Below are 15,964 nucleotides of genomic sequence, written 5' to 3'. Positions count from 1 at the left end.
AGGACTGGATCTTTGCTGAGAAACCTGCTTGAAGAAGATTCTCCAAGAGCTTGTGTGTGCTGGCCTCCTGTTCTGAAGTCTCAGGGACACAAAGACTTCACCCCCAGCTCCCCTGAACTCTACTGCTCGGAGCTCTGACCTGCCAGGATGTGCTTGGTCCAGTTTTGGGCCTCTGGAGGATGTCCTTGCTGTTGGGAGCTGGATGAAATCTAAAAGAAGAAAGAAAAGCAATTGCTGACACCGCCAGCGGTCCCGCAGTGACGCCGCGACCTGCATCGAGGCCAGAGGCACTGCTTGTGAAGTGTACGATGCACCACCCGTTCTGCATAGCAGTGCCAAAGCCCTTCAACACCTGCAGTTATCGGTCTTCCCAACGCCAGCACTTGCAGCGACTCCGTCACTGCCAGCATCCAGTTATCGTGGTGCCGATAACGGCCAAAGGTGACTCTATAAGCTTGCCAACTTCGCATCGACTTACCAGAACCGATAACTCACCACTGACGCAACCGACTTACCCTGTCCTGGATTCGACATGTCGCCTCCTATCGGACATGATGCCTCACCTCTCCATGGGCAACCAGGGAGCAGGCCCCGACCTCGGCACCGACTCCTCACCTCTAAGGTGCTGTGCATTGTCATAGACTTCATTTTCAAAGGTACTGTTTGTTTGGGGGGTCCATCTGACTTCGTGCCTGATACTGTGCACCTTGCGGTCGGCACCGTACTTCGGATTTAATGCTGTCACAGTGTCGTAATAAGCTCTGGGTGGAGCTATTTGATTTCTACAAGCTTTATTTTGGAAATAACTGTTTTTAAGTGCTATTTTACCACAGGTTTTTTGGATTTTTGACATTTTGTTCTTGTTGAGGTTAGATAAAGATACTTTATTTTTCTAAACTGGTGGGATGTTAATTTGTGGTATTATCACTGTATTAGTGTATGTTTTGAGTACAAATACTTTACATATTGCCTTTGGGATAAGCCTGTCTGCTCGTGCCAAACTACTAAGGGGGTGAGCATAGGTTATCTAAAGTGTGTATTCCCCATTCCCTGAATAGAACCAAGGGTCACTACTTGGACAAAGGTATATACCTCTGCCAGTTAGAGAACCCCAGTTCAAACAACGATTCTCATGACATCGGCAATGTTTATTTATTTAGGTTGGTGTTTATACAGTACTTTACCTCTGGTTTAAATCAGAATACTGTACGAGCTCTCTATGGAGCATGACAAAAATTGTAATATCCTCACAGGCTACTATTCATTCTGTGAGCAAGTTAAATCAGGTAAATCTGAATAATTCATGTTTAGGAGTTACCTGAAGAGCATATAGTTGGGTGCTGCCCTCAAGGTCTTCTGAGCATTGCATAGTCCTTTTAAGGGCTGTTCAGCGATTGAATGAGATGTAGCTGTTAGGAGATTCATTGTTGGTTTTTATTTTTTTTTTAAAAAAAACCTTTATTCATCAAAAAACAGGGACACAGCTATTCAGCCGACAACCCGGAGGTTCGGCAGCTTCAAGAGGGCAGTACAAAGAAGCGTCCACAGTGCATAAAAGGAGAAGCAAAAAGGTTCTATTTTAAATAAACACAAACACACACCAAACCCAAGCAAGGCGAAAAACACTGAGTACAACTGGTGAATGCCCCTCAGGGGAGACCGGACCCCCCTCGTCTATCAGTCACAGTGCTGTGATAAGAGGAAAAAGGGGAAAAGCAGAGACCCAAAAAGTCAATTAACAATCAAATATATGTACAGAGCTGGAAAGAATGCTAAGGAGAGAGCTGCTTCTCGGGGGGATCCAGATCAGGGGCAAGACATATGCCCCCCCTATATTGGTTCCACCGCCCCCAAATGGCATGCCACTTCCGAGGGCGCCCTCTAGCGCAATATACCGTCTTTTCCCTGAGCATACTCCAGTCCATGTTTTCCTTCCACGCAGCCAATGTGGGGGGTCCCGCGGAGCCCCACAGGCGCGCTATGTCTCGCTTAGCCACCATGTTACCCAGTGTCACCCACTGGGTCTGTGCCTCATCATGATCAGTAGGCCCCCAAACATTCAGGAGACAACACCGCGCCTCTGGCTGCATAACAATGCCCGTCACCTCCCCCATTACCGCATGGACTCTCCTCCAAAATTCCATGATGACGCCACATTCCCAAATGATATGCAGGAAGGTACCCACCATACCACAGCCCCTCCTACATAAGCCCTCCTCAGAAAATCCCATATGAACCAGCCTTGGCCCCGTAACATAGACTCTGTGGAGTATTTTGAGCTGCACCAGCCGCAGACGCGACGGGATCGCGACCTCCTTAGGAGAGGAAACCGCAGACTGCCAGTCCTCGTCGTCCAGCTCAAGTCCGTCCCTAGTCCATTGGTCCCGCAGCCCCAATAGCAGGTCCGCCCGAACATTAATCAATTTCTTATAGATAAGAGAGACCGTACTCTCTGGCATATGGCCATCGAGGATCCGGTCCTCCAATGGAGAGGACTCAGGCACCTTCTCTCCTTCTACGAGGACTGACCGCAGGGCATGACGCACCTGAACATAGCAGAAAAACTCGGATTTCCCCAACTCATACTCCTTCTGCAGCTCTTCAAAGGACTTCACCCTCCCCTTAATCAGCAAATCTCCAACCCTGGAGATACCGATCAAGTCCCATTTCTCAAAACCTTTCGTATGCCAAAGCTTCCCCAATTTTTCAGAGTCAAACAACGGGGTAGCGAGGGTGAGCCTATCCTTCCAGCCCAGCGAGTCAGTCGCCAACTTCCACACCCGCACCGCCACCCCAGTGGGCCCTGTGAGGGACGAGTCCAGCGACCGCGAGTACAACGCTCTGTGATAATTACCGCCGCGCAACAACCATCGGTACATGGCGTAGCCGGGGCTTAGAGCCGGACCATAGAAACCATGATTAATCGCGCTCAACTGGGTGGCCCAGTAATAGCGTCGAATGTCCGGAATCGCAATACCCCCGTCGTACCACGGAAGCGTCAACTTAGCAATCGCTATGCACGGCCGCCCATCCCACAACAACGATCGTTGGAGGCTTTCGACCTCCCGAAAGTAACTGGACGGTACCCAATCAAGAGTATTCTGCAAGGCGTAGAGGAACCGGGGAAGAGACATCATTTTGAACAAGGCGGCGCGCCCGAGGAGGGAGAGCGGCATCCTCCGCCAGCCCGCAACATCCCGCCGCAAACGCGCCAGGGGAGGGAGCAGGTTCTTCTCATACCGCAAAGTGGAGTCAGTGGAGATAAAAATCCCCAGGTACACGAAGCCCTGCTGGGCGATCTGGATCGAACAAGTTCGCGGGACAGGTGGAACATCGCCGCTCAGAACATACAGATATGATTTACTCCAATTGATGACGAGACCTGAGTTCTTACCAAAAGATGTCAGAACGTCACAAACCACTATAAGCGAGTTCTTGGGCGAGGCGAGATATAACAGGATGTCATCGGCATAGAGCGAAATACGGTCCTCGTGATCGGGCGACCATCTAAGTCCACGTATATCCGGGTGCCAGCGTATCCACGCCGCCAGCGGCTCGAGGGCGAGGGCGAACAACAAAGGCGACAGGGGGCAACCCTGCCGGGTGCCCCTCCCAAGCTGGAACGGAGTCGACGCCCGCCCGTTTACCACAACACTCGCAAGGGGACCCTCATAAAGCAACCTCACCCAGCTCACAAAACCAGGGCCAAAGCCGAACTTGGCAAGCACAGCCCACAGATATGCCCATTCCACCGTATCAAAAGCCATCGTGGCATCAAGAGACGCCACAATAGCTGGTTCTCGCAGCGTGTTCGCCCTGGCAATCACTCCATGAAGACGCCTAAGGTTTAACGCAGTGTTACGGTGCGGGATAAAACCCGATTGATCCGGGTGGATCAAGTCTCCAAGCACCCTGACCAAGCGGCCCGCCAGAATTTTAGCCAGAATTTTCGGCTCAGCATTAAGGAGTGATATTGGCCGATAGGAGGCACACTTGTCCCGGGGTTTACCATCCTTATGTATCACAACAATCGTCGCCAGTCGCTGGTCCAACGGAAGGGACCAACTCCCCCGCGCCTCCACGAACATGGCACGCAGGTGAGGGGCAACCCTATCCGGGAACAGCTTATACAAGTCAATCGGCAGACCATTTGGGCCTGAGGCCTTGCCCGATTTCAGCGCGCGGATAGCACCCGCCACCTCATCAACCGTTATATCTCCATCGAGGTCATCTCTATCTACGTCAGAAAGGCAGGGCAGAGCGATGTCATGCAGGAGGTCACGCGAATCCTCAGTTGGCCTATCCGAAACTGAGGCGTAAACCATACGGAAATAATCCGAAAAACACTGTACTATACCCTCGGGATCAACAACCACCTCTCCCCCCTCTCTCGTCAGCTCCGGCACCACTCTATTAACACGTTCTTTTTTGTCCAGCCACGCTAGGAGTTTCCTGGCCTTATCGCCAACATCGTACAAGCGACCCTGCTGTTCCCTACTGAGGGTCTTGGCGGCATTCGCCACCAGGTCCCTATATTCCGCTTGCTTCAAGCACAGATTATGCAGTGAGGCCGCTGTAACCTCCCCCTCCAGGGCCACCTCTAAAGCCGCGATCTCATCCTCAACCTATATAACCTCGCCATCTCTCCGTCGCTTGGCGGCCACTACCAAGGAGAGGGCCTCCCCTCTCAACACGGTCTTAAATGCTTCCCACAACAACACAGCCGAATCAACGGAACCCTGATTGTCCTTAAAATAGTGATCAAATGTCTTCAACAGCGCACTGCGCATCTTGGGATCACGAAAGTACCAGGGGTTAATAGGAGCAACCCTGCCCCCTCCCTCGCGGCCGACATCCAGCCGGACCCACACTGGCGAATGATCAGATATGCCCCGCGTCATATGCCTAGCCTCAGATACCAATGAGGCGTGCGCGGCCAGAGTGAGCAGGTAATCAATCCGAGAGAGACTACCATGCGCCCCGGAGTGGAAGGTATATTGGCTCTGTGTGGGGTGCCGGAGCCTCCAGCAGTCTACCAAGCCGAGTGTATCTATAAAGTCTGGAAGCCACTTCTGAGCCCCCCCGGTGTCCCTGGGCGGGTACCTATCCAGCAGCCCAGAGCCGACAGCATTAAAGTCTCCCCCCACCACTAGCATACCCTCCGGGAGGTCCAGCAAGGCCCTACCCAGATCTGCAAACGTGGAGGCCTGCAGGGCAGGAGGGACATAAACCGAAACCAAAACCAACGTTCTTCCCTCCCACCTCCCCGTCACCGCCACAAACCTCCCCCTATCATCAACAATGGTGGAGTCCACCTCGAAAGGGAGTGAAGCTCTAACAAGGATGCCCACACCCCTGGAGCCTGAGGAGAATCCTGAGTGAGCGATGAATTTGTAACCTTTTCTATTAAGAGCATAGCAAGTATTACCTATAAGTTGTGTCTCCTGCAGTAGGGCCACATCCGGCAAAGACCGTTTCAAGAACTGCAAGACTATCCCCCGCTTAATACGATCTCCCAAGCCATTAACATTCCAGCTAATAATATTTAAGCCCCTACCCCCATCCCCACACACAAAGAGGCCCACCCCACACCCGAAGAGCCACCATTGAACAACCCTGACAACCATTACTACGCCTTGCAAAAACAAACCCCCCAACAACAACCCCAAAATCCCAACACTCCCCACCACCCTGCACCCCTGCTGCAGCTTACAAAGCCCCCCATACTTGCAGTGTGCCTGTCGCCCCACCATAACACAAAACTACAAAAAGTACCCTGAGGGAGGAAAGAGCTCCCATCTTCCTCCCGCAACCCTCCGTATTACTGCAATCAGCTCAAGTCAGTGTCCGGAACCAAAGCAAGTCAGTCCGGCTCCAAAGGCATCAACCCTGCCCATCCCGGTCACCCTCCACGTCTGTGGCAGCATCCCCGCCAGTCCGTCGTCGGGGCAGAGCGTCCAACCAGTCTCCGGCCATAGCAGGCGACTCAAAGAAGAAAGTCCGGTCCTCATACACCACACGTAATCTGGCAGGGAAAAGCATAGCATACTTCAGGTCCCTCTCCCGAAGACGTCTCTTCACCCCCAGGAAACTCTGCCTTTGCTTTTGCACCAGCTGGGTGAAGTCAGGATAGAAACTCACTGATGCGTTCTGAAAAGGGACCGGGCCCGTCACCCGCGATGCTTGCAGGATAGCGTCCCGATCTCGGAAGTGAAAGAGCCGGGCGACAATCGGTCTCGGAGGGGCTCCCGCCCTGGGCCTCCCGCCAGGAACTCTGTGAGCCCGCTCGACTGCAAAAAACTTTCCAAGGCCCTTAGGCTTCAGATGGTTAAGCACCAAGTCCTCCACGAGCAGATCTGCGGAGATCTCATCCGAGGATTCCGGGACCCCAATAATGCGCACGTTGTTGCGCCTGGCCCGGCCCTCAAAGTCCTCCAGCCGGCGGGCGGAGAGGTCGTTCTCGGCCTGCAGCTTACGAACTTCGGTCTGAAGTTCCGAGACATCATCAGCGAGGCCTGTGGTCTTGAGATCAAGGGATTTAACCCGCTCATTAGTTTTGCCCAAATCTGCGCGGATCAGGTTGACATCCACCAAGATAGTATCCACTTTATGCGCCAGGGCATCAAACTGTCTCCCAATCGAGGCCTGCATCCCCTCGAGCGCACCCATGACATCCTGCAACGAGAGCTCCGAGGTCGGGGATGAGGCAGCCTTCTGTACGTCCAGCGACTGGCCCGATCCGCCATGCGATCCCTTCTGCTGGGCATAGCGATCCATATTATTGGATTGGGTATAGGCTCCCCACCTGGTAGCCTTGGGTTTCAGCCTATCCACCTCTGCTTTACCCGACATGTCTGGCACCGAGCAATCCGGTGCAAAGGGATGACCCTCTCTCAGTCAGAGGGAACAGGAGAAGCCAGATCTGCAATAACCAGTCAGAGTAGGGCGCAAGGCGTCCAGAGGATAGTAAAGCATCAGAAGGCACTCCCGGGCCAAGGCAAACAAAGGGCGAGAAAGTGAAAGTGAAAGTACGGCGTTCTCTGTCCGCCAGTTCACACCTCGCCAGGCCGCTGTTGTTCAATTAGAGGCCGGGCATCCTGCCAACGCCAGCCCCTGGCATCCCTCGGAGATAGGCCTCAATCTTCCGCCGTGCACAACTCCGGTTCCCGGTGGGCGATCCGAGCCCGGGCAGCATCAATCGCCTCAGCAATAAGTCATCCGCAAGATGCCGTGCATATAAAACAGGATTTAAGACAGGATAATCGACGGAAGGCGCGTGGGTCCCGGGAGCTCAAAGCTCACGCGGCCATCTTGGTCAGGCGCTAGGCTCCTCCCATTGTTGGTTTTAAGTTGGGGGCAATATCTTGAGTGTGCCCTGGGTTTTTTCTTCTAGTATCCCATACGTACCATGAAGAGAAATTTAAACTTGATTTTTTTCTTCCACCCACGGCCAGTGAAATCGTTTTAATGCTGGCCATGCATTGTTATGGTTCAAAGTTTTAGACACAGTCTAGCTGTAAGACTGTACTGCTGCTCCACTTTTTTTGTTATATCTTTTAAATGTTCGGTTTATACCACATGTCCATAGTCTAGCCATGCCATTAATTGCTTTCTTATCAGTTCCCCAAAATGTGTGCAGTGTAGGGGTGTGCAAACTTGACAATTTGCATTTTCCAAATTACATGACAATATGGCAAAATGATGCAAAATTCGAAATTCCTAAAATTACACTAATTATAAAAATTGAATTTCAATTTCACCCAAGCCTAGTGTAATGGAATAAGTGCAAGATCTTTGCGGGGAAGAATAACTGGAAATGTATGCCTTGACTTGAATGTTGATTACTTTGTACCCCATGGATGTGAATGGGAATCATTTTCAAAGTCAGAGGTTTTCCCAAAAACCTAACATATTGTTGACCAATATTGAGATAAGGGAATGACAAGGGTGGATGAAGGTGGAGAGAAATAGGTTAACATTGGTTTTATTTTCAATATTAGGGAATTTATAAGACAACAAACTTGAGAGCATCTGTGTTTTTTTTTTTAAAGAATGTATCTTTATTGAGGCATTAAGACAGCTCAACCAACAAATTCTAATACACTAATCAGGGTTAATGATCAATATGGAAAACAAATATACAAATAATCACTAGAGCAGTTGCCATCGGTAAATTGCCTTGAAGTAGTAAATGTAGCACATTTGACATAAGATGGAAGCAAATTGCCATGAATGTGAAAAAACAACTCACACAAATTTTAAAGCAGTAAAGATAATCACATTCAAATTCAGACAGAGTAATTATACATTGGGCAAGAACGTACCCGAAACATTAATAAACAAGTTCTATTTTGTTTTTCTTTCTTAGGGTCATAAAAGACATCTGCATTGATAAATTATTAGTTGAGATGTTAAATACTGTTTTCTAGTTCCTAATAAGTGTCGATTTTGATATCATTAAAGTGTTTGCCATCCATTCCAGAAAAAATTGTTGTACTATGTCCATGACCTTGTCTTTTTACCAGAATAAGTAAAATCGTATTGAATCCTCATTCCAAAAAACATAAGTTACTGAGCTAACATATGAGCCGACATATGAGAGAGATCAATCAATCAATTTAACTTTATTCGATTCATAGAAAGAATCATAAAAATTTGCAGTTCAATACAAATTTAAAAAGAGAAAGTTATTCAAATCATTAAAAACCGATTCAATTAAATACATTTACAAATTTAAGATGCATCAGTTAAAAACTTCCGTCTGGTAATCACAGACCTCAAAAACCTTGCCACTACCACACAACTAAACAAATCCGGAAGCAGTTGTAAAAATATATAGGCCGGTCTACATTGTCTGCAGTTTAAGGATTTCAATAAAGGCTTGATAAAAATAGTCCTTAAATCAGAATAAAATTTACAAAAAATTTTTTTTATGAATGGTTGATTGTCTGGAGATCTGGTCACAAGGACAACATATTAATCAACGAGACCAATTGTTTCTATTAGAGAAACTAGTCAAGCGATGAAAAATATCCAGTCTGAAGCGTGTCAAAACAAATCTATGTTGGGCATTTAAAACACCGATTAAATACGGTTGTATCGTATAACAGGTCAATATCATTTGATTTTGTAGTACGGTGGGCTTCACAAGTTCCAATGTTAATATTTTTTCCTCCTGGTTGTTCAGACATACTCTTTTTAATGGTTCTCTGGAAATATGCAGTAAAGATTCAGGTTTTGCATAGTATTCAGGGTGACAAATATCATGCATGACATTTTTTACATATTTCAACCATGTTATTTTCATTGCATGATCAGCGCCACAGCAATCCTGTAAAATGGCTCTATTAAAACTTGTGTGATCCGCTGTCCATAAATTATGCCATAGGAGGACTGGCTGCACCCTAATCAGGTCCTCCAGGTAGGTTAAACCCAATTCTGCATGACAGACAAAGTTAGAACAGCTTTTAGGCAGCCCTAACAGATTTTTAAGGAACCCGTTTTCTACCAGCTGTAGAGACTCAACATCTACATGTCCCCACAATTCAGTACCGTACATAGCTATTGACCGGCATTTTGCGTTATAAATACTCAACATATCCCTAGGGAGTTTACGACCCAGTTTCCTGGAAAAGTTGCTCAGACCCGCAATTGATCTGAGGAATTGCATTCTTCTGATTTTTACTGCACTTTTCCAGTTACCATTACTATCAAACATTATTCCTAGATACGAAAAAGTTAGTGTTTGAGGTAAAGTCTCGTTTCCTATTAAAATGTTACGTCCCTTAGCTGACTTACGGCCAGCTTTCATTACAAACGTTTTACCTATGTTAGTTAAAAGACCCAGATTCTCCATAAAATTAACAAATTTATCTAAAAGATATTGAAGTGCATTAGGTGTACGGGCCATAAGCACTGCATCATCAGCATACAGTAATACTGGTACTGGCCTGTTGCCAATTTGAGGAAGGTCCATACATGAGTCCACAAGGGTAGCACCCAGGCCATTGATATATAAATTAAATAAGAAAGGCGCAAGCACACACCCCTGGTGGACCCCCTTTTTGATGTCTACTGGGCTTGTACATTCACCGTTCATACCATATCTGATCTTGGCAGAACTCATTGAATAAAAAATATCTAAGAAAATTAATGATGGCACAGTCAACGCCAATGGAGGTCATAATGACCCAAAGTTTATCATGGACCACACAATCGAATGCGGAGGATGAGTCCATAAATGCCAAGATCAAATTACCCCCTTTTATTTGTGTGTATTTGCTCACTAACAGATTCAGGTTAATGGCCTGCTCTATGGTCCCAACACCCTGGCGGAAACCATATTGGAAGTCAGTCAAGATATTTTTACGGTCTGCCCGCTCCTGTAGTCTGTCTAACACAATACGGCCCACCACCTTAACCAAAGATTCCAACAAGGAGATGGGTCTGTAGTGTGCGGGGCAGTTTCGATCTCCCTTTTTGAATATTGGTACAATATCTGATTCCGACCATGACGCTGGGAAACCAACTTCCCGAAAGAACTTAAAAACCAGGGTCACAAGGGGACCCCAGAGATCAATATTGTCCTTAAAGATATCAATTGGAATCCCGTCAGGGCCGGGTGCCTTTCCTCCCTTGCTCGCTCTAAGGGCCCGTATCACCTCCTCCAGAGTGAAATTAAAATCAAAATATTGCAGTGAAAAAAAAAGCCCAGTAGGGACACCATTCATCCCTATCATAGAGTTATCTTGTCTTTCTTCAGTTGGGCCCATATATAGTTTCGAAAAGTGGGCCATCCATTCTTGTTCTGTAATTGCTACCTCTATACTAGGCTTATCGTTGTCACAGAAAAATGGTGAATATACCACACACCAGAATAGTTTAGAGTCCTTGTTCTGGCTTGCCTCCTACAGATGATCCCAGGCCTGCTGTTTCAAAATCATTTTGCGATGATTTAAAGCTTGCTTATAAGCCCGCCTGCAGTTCTGTACTACGGAGATATTCCTAGGTACCTCCTTCAAGGCCCGCTTTAACTTCTTGTGCGCAAGAGTGCACTCATAATCAAACCACCTGTGCTTTTTCGTGGCCCTACTAATCTGGTTAGTAGTCAACCCTGCACTAATTTCCTCCCTAATCTGACCAAAGGCCTTCACAACCGCGTTGGCATCCGCAGTTTCGTCCAAACAGACCTCAAAAGCCCAACTCTGGTTTGTACATATTTTCTGTAGAAATCGAGATGGATCGACCGTTGACCAGCGCAGGGCAAAGCGGTTTAGACGAGATAGGGCTACATTTTCCGCTGCAAGGGTGGGTTGCCCTATGCCAGGCTCACCTTGACAACTGATCTCCAGTGAGAAACTCTGTGGAAAGTGATCATTTATGTAGTATAAAGTTAAAAACTAGGGCTGAGTAGCGATTGGAAAATAAAAGAAAATCAATGACACTCCTTCCTCGGCTACCATTAAATGTACAAGGTACGAGGTTGCCTCCAAATTCGTTGCTAAAACCTAGATCATATTTAAAAAGCAACTCATTGAGTTTCTCTCCGTACCCTGAATGAGAAAAGTGGGTGACATTGTCACCCTTTCCAGAAATCATACCACAAACTTTATTAGCGACAGATTGGCAAGGTTGAATGTTGAATTAACCCCCTTAAAGCAGGATTTTTTCATTAGGACCCTTGTCCAGAATAGATTCCAAATCCTCATCAAGTTGACAGAGAGAATCTATTATATCCAGGTCACGAGCATTATTGTAAAAATTATCTAATATCAAAGAAATGGAGGTTGTACACACAACCTGGACTATTTGATAAAACAACTTGGGTGGGTGTATGATAGCACTAGTTGAGGCCAGTTTATTAGATACGTAAAAACACAGAGGCCGCCCTTAGATCTTCCGTGGCTGGATGGAGTTACTTTGGAGTGAAAGGTCTTATACCCATTAAGATGTATAGGGTTATTAGCCCAAGTTTCTTGCACCATCAAGATCTCAAAGGCTGTCATAAACTCCAACCATTCCGGATTACTGCATTTACTGCGTAGCCCCGCCATGTTCCAACTTACAATACTAAAGCAATTCCCTGGTGATGTTATCAAAGTCCTATTGTCATCACCAGTAGCAACAATATTATTTGCAGTTGGCATACATAGATCAATAGTATTGTGAGCCAAGTTTCCGGGAATGATTTTTTCTGCACTACACCTGTGGACACCCTGATCTTCACAGTTCCTGCTGGAAGCGTCATAATTATTGCAGAGGGGAGAGGCATTGAGAGGAGGACTGTTATTATATGGTGTAATTAAAGGTACACAGGGAATCATTATATTTAGCTGATGTAAGCTGTGTTTTTATAACAGAATTCATTACTATCACCTTCACCCTTCACATCTAAAAGGATATCAGCCGATGGCCCAGCACTGCACAAATTTCCGTCATCTTGTATGACATCGCAGGTTTTTTGATCATCTATCTGCTTGGGAGGAGCAGAGCTCGAAGTTGGAGTTGGCTCATGTATATTTATCTTAAAACAGGATCGAAATATTGAACATTGAGTTGAGAAAACCCTCATCAATGGTCTTGAAAAAGATAGTGGCAAACAAATGAGCCCATCGAAACGCGTCGACGCAAAAAAGGCACAATTCAAGGAACGGGTACCGACCTATAGAGATGAATGCATGAGTATCTCATAAGTGGTACAATTTGAGCTTTGTTCAAGAGGATGTGCAATATATGACAAAGTGTACTGTCTTTTTATGTGGTGTTTTCTCGGTTATGCAGGTTCATAACGGGATGATGTTATCGTTTGATTTCTGTGTAAAAATCTAATTTGTGTATTTGAGTTTTCCCTATATATTTCAAATTGGTTCCTTCTTGTGCTGCTAAGAAAAATTTACTGTTCATAGTAACTGTTAAGTAGGGACCATTTTAGACTGTGTTTTTAAATGTGATGTATAACATGTTTTTTAAATAATAAATACTAATGATTTCTGTATAAAAGTGTTGGAGGATAATCGTCAAATAACGATATTACACAACGGACTGCTAGTTGATACTTTTATGAGTACCCTATTCCCTTGAGTATTACAAGGGGTCTCTCTCTTTTATTTTATATATCATGTGGGTGGCTTACAATGGGCTTACTCTGCACTACATGTCTAGGTGTCTGATTGAGTCAATCTATCTCCTCCAGGGAAGAGAATATGTCAAATCTATTGTTTAGTGGGATATTAGATTAAAGATGAATATTTGAGGGTGTAGGTCTCTGCTGTAATACTTGATGCTGGACATGAACTGTTGGAGGGTAGAAAAACCCTCGAGGAACTACGTTTATGCTTTTAGTTGTCACATGAACACTACCAAGTCTTTGCAAGATCTCCCGTATTAAACTGGGCGATCTAAGTGTGAGAACTACACAATGGCCAGGTAGTGTTTTCTCCCTTGTCCCTACCTAGCCCACCTTTCTTACCATTTTGAACTCGGCAAACAGAGCTTCTGTTAGCCCAGTCTTTGTTCCAAGCCAACAGAGCGCCTTGTTCCTTAGTGCCTCCCAGGTTTCATTGGCTAGGGGAGTAAGAGAAGGTACATTTGCCAGTACTATTATGTGTGGTGTGGCTTCTGGCGGCAAGTGCAATCTCGCCCCTTCCTTATTCTCCCAATTCGTGTGGGCTACATGAGGCCTAGGCAGTGGTTGGGAGCGGCTAGAGTTACTGTTTATTGAGGTTTCGGTATATTTCATATTTATGACATTCTCATGCCCTTCAGGTACCCTTGCTAAGGCATGAGAAATCTCTTCACGAGGGGCAAGAATTGTCCTATCGTTATCCCATATAGGAGTAGGTATTACGATGGTGTTTGAATTATTCGCAGAACGTGCCCCTTGGTCTCTTCTCAATACATCCTCATTAGCAGAAACCCTATCCAGTATTTTCTCGATGGGAACTTTAACTAGTGAAAATAAATTATCAACACCCAAACCCTCCCCTTTAGCATTAGCATCAGCAATATAAGAAGACACACTCTGACGCACTTTTTGATCGTTCAACTTCAAGTTATTCAAGACCATGTCTATATGTTCTAGGCGTTTGTTCATTTTGGCAAGATTAATGTCAATCTGATCTGTAAGCTGGTTTAGAGCATTGTCCAGAGCAGACTTGCCAGCCTCGATAGTCGCATTTAGAGGGATACCGGATATTAGGGGCAAGAGCTCATCGGTCTGTGTGCTTATAGAGTTTGTTTGGATCAATGCAGGGTAAATATGCTGCGGATCCTTTTGTACTTTACTCTTATGTATGTCCTAGCCTCTGCCCCGTTTACCCTTCGCTGTAAGGTCTTTTTTTGTCTGATCGCTCTTAAATTTGGAGGTTCGAGTCCTTAAGGCTATACTTGGAAGTGTCCATAATGGGGGTCTGCGGTTCGTAAATATATGTAGCCTGGGATGTCCCCTGCGGAGTAACTGTCAAACAGGCTAAAGGGGTAGTTGAAGCAGCAATACCTAAAGAGGAGCCCCTCTGCAGAGAAGAGGGATCTAAAGATAGCCTCCTCTCCGTAAGTTCAATTTCATGACTGATCAGTGATTCGGCCCTTATAATAAATGCATCCAGTGTCCCTTTCACCCCCACAGACCCCTTGCTTTTACTCATTGTATGAGGGAATAGGAGGATCAATAGGATGATCAATACCACCTCATCACAGATAGAAACAACATCCAGCTATGTCAAAGGATATAATAGCACTGTGGTTCCAGGCAAGAAAGGTCCTCGCTCCTTGGTCCTGTCTGTGCTGTCAGTTGTATGAGGGGAGCCCTGCCCTGCCCTGCCTCCTCCTGCCGCTGACAGGTACCTACGGGCGCAGGATGGTGACGTTGCAGCGTGCACCGCTTGTGGTGCTGGATGCGATAATCCCTCAACAACTCCAGTGACTCCAGTGGCTCACTCCAATCCCGTCTCACTGGTGGCGGGGGCAGCGCTGCGGGTGAACAACAGCCAGAAAAGGCCGAAAAAAGTTTTCCTTCTCCTTTTCCTTTCTCTTCCCTTCAACAACTGGCCTCAAATTGTCCAATGCTGAGAATTTGCCAACGTTATTGTAATCTTTACTTTTGTTTGCAATCTTTACTGCATACAGTGCCACACTGCCACCACAGCTCCTCTTACTGCTCCTAATTATGTAATTGGCTCCTATCAACTACCCAGGGAGCGTCTGTACCTTCTGTATTGCTGTATAAACAGCCTCACTGCTTTCACCTTCAGCTTCAGGCCAGAATGTTTTTAGGCTGCACAATGCACAATGCTCACCATGCTCTTACCGCCGGGGGACAGATGCTGCACCGCACCATAGAGCCTGCAGCCCTTCACCCTGCCTGCGGTCCTCCTTCCACGAAATTTTCGGATTTGGCAATCGGCCTGCAACTCTCAGGTCTGCAGAGACATTCTTACGGCAGCTCGTTCTTACAGCAGAGTGAAATACAGCCTCAGGATTATCCCTGTAACCGTGATAAATCACAACGGCGGCTCTCGGCAGCTCCGCATTCTCGAGCGGTCACCATTCGAGCCTGACCTGCGGTCTTTGCTGTGGTGGGTGAGGCATTGATCACCTGTGAGAGAGATCAACTTTTTCAGATTTACATTACCAGCAATCAGAGCTGTTAAAAAGATTACATTTCGACATTTTTGAAGGAGACCAGCACATCCTGAAAAATGTCATTGATGTGTTAAGACAGTTTCAGGATGAAGTCTGGTGCTAAACTTTAATACTTTAATGACTAATGAAAGATAGTAATAAGGCGTTGAAAAAAATATTTAAGAGTAGCAGTGGTACCTCCGTCTTATATCTACTTTATAAAAATGTTAGTAACAGTTGTATATATATTTTTTAATGCATCCCATTTTCCTTTACGGAAACAGTTCACATTTTTTAAAAAATTGCTTTATTTAAAAGCAATCACAGACATGGTGGTTTATTGAAC

The sequence above is a fragment of the Triturus cristatus genome, chromosome 1_2 (genome assembly GCF_964204655.1).
Source record: "Triturus cristatus chromosome 1_2, aTriCri1.1, whole genome shotgun sequence".
Classification (NCBI taxonomy): Eukaryota; Metazoa; Chordata; class Amphibia; order Caudata; family Salamandridae; genus Triturus; species Triturus cristatus.
The sequence above is the reverse complement of the archived record's forward strand: the minus strand, read 5'-3'. Positions refer to the sequence as shown.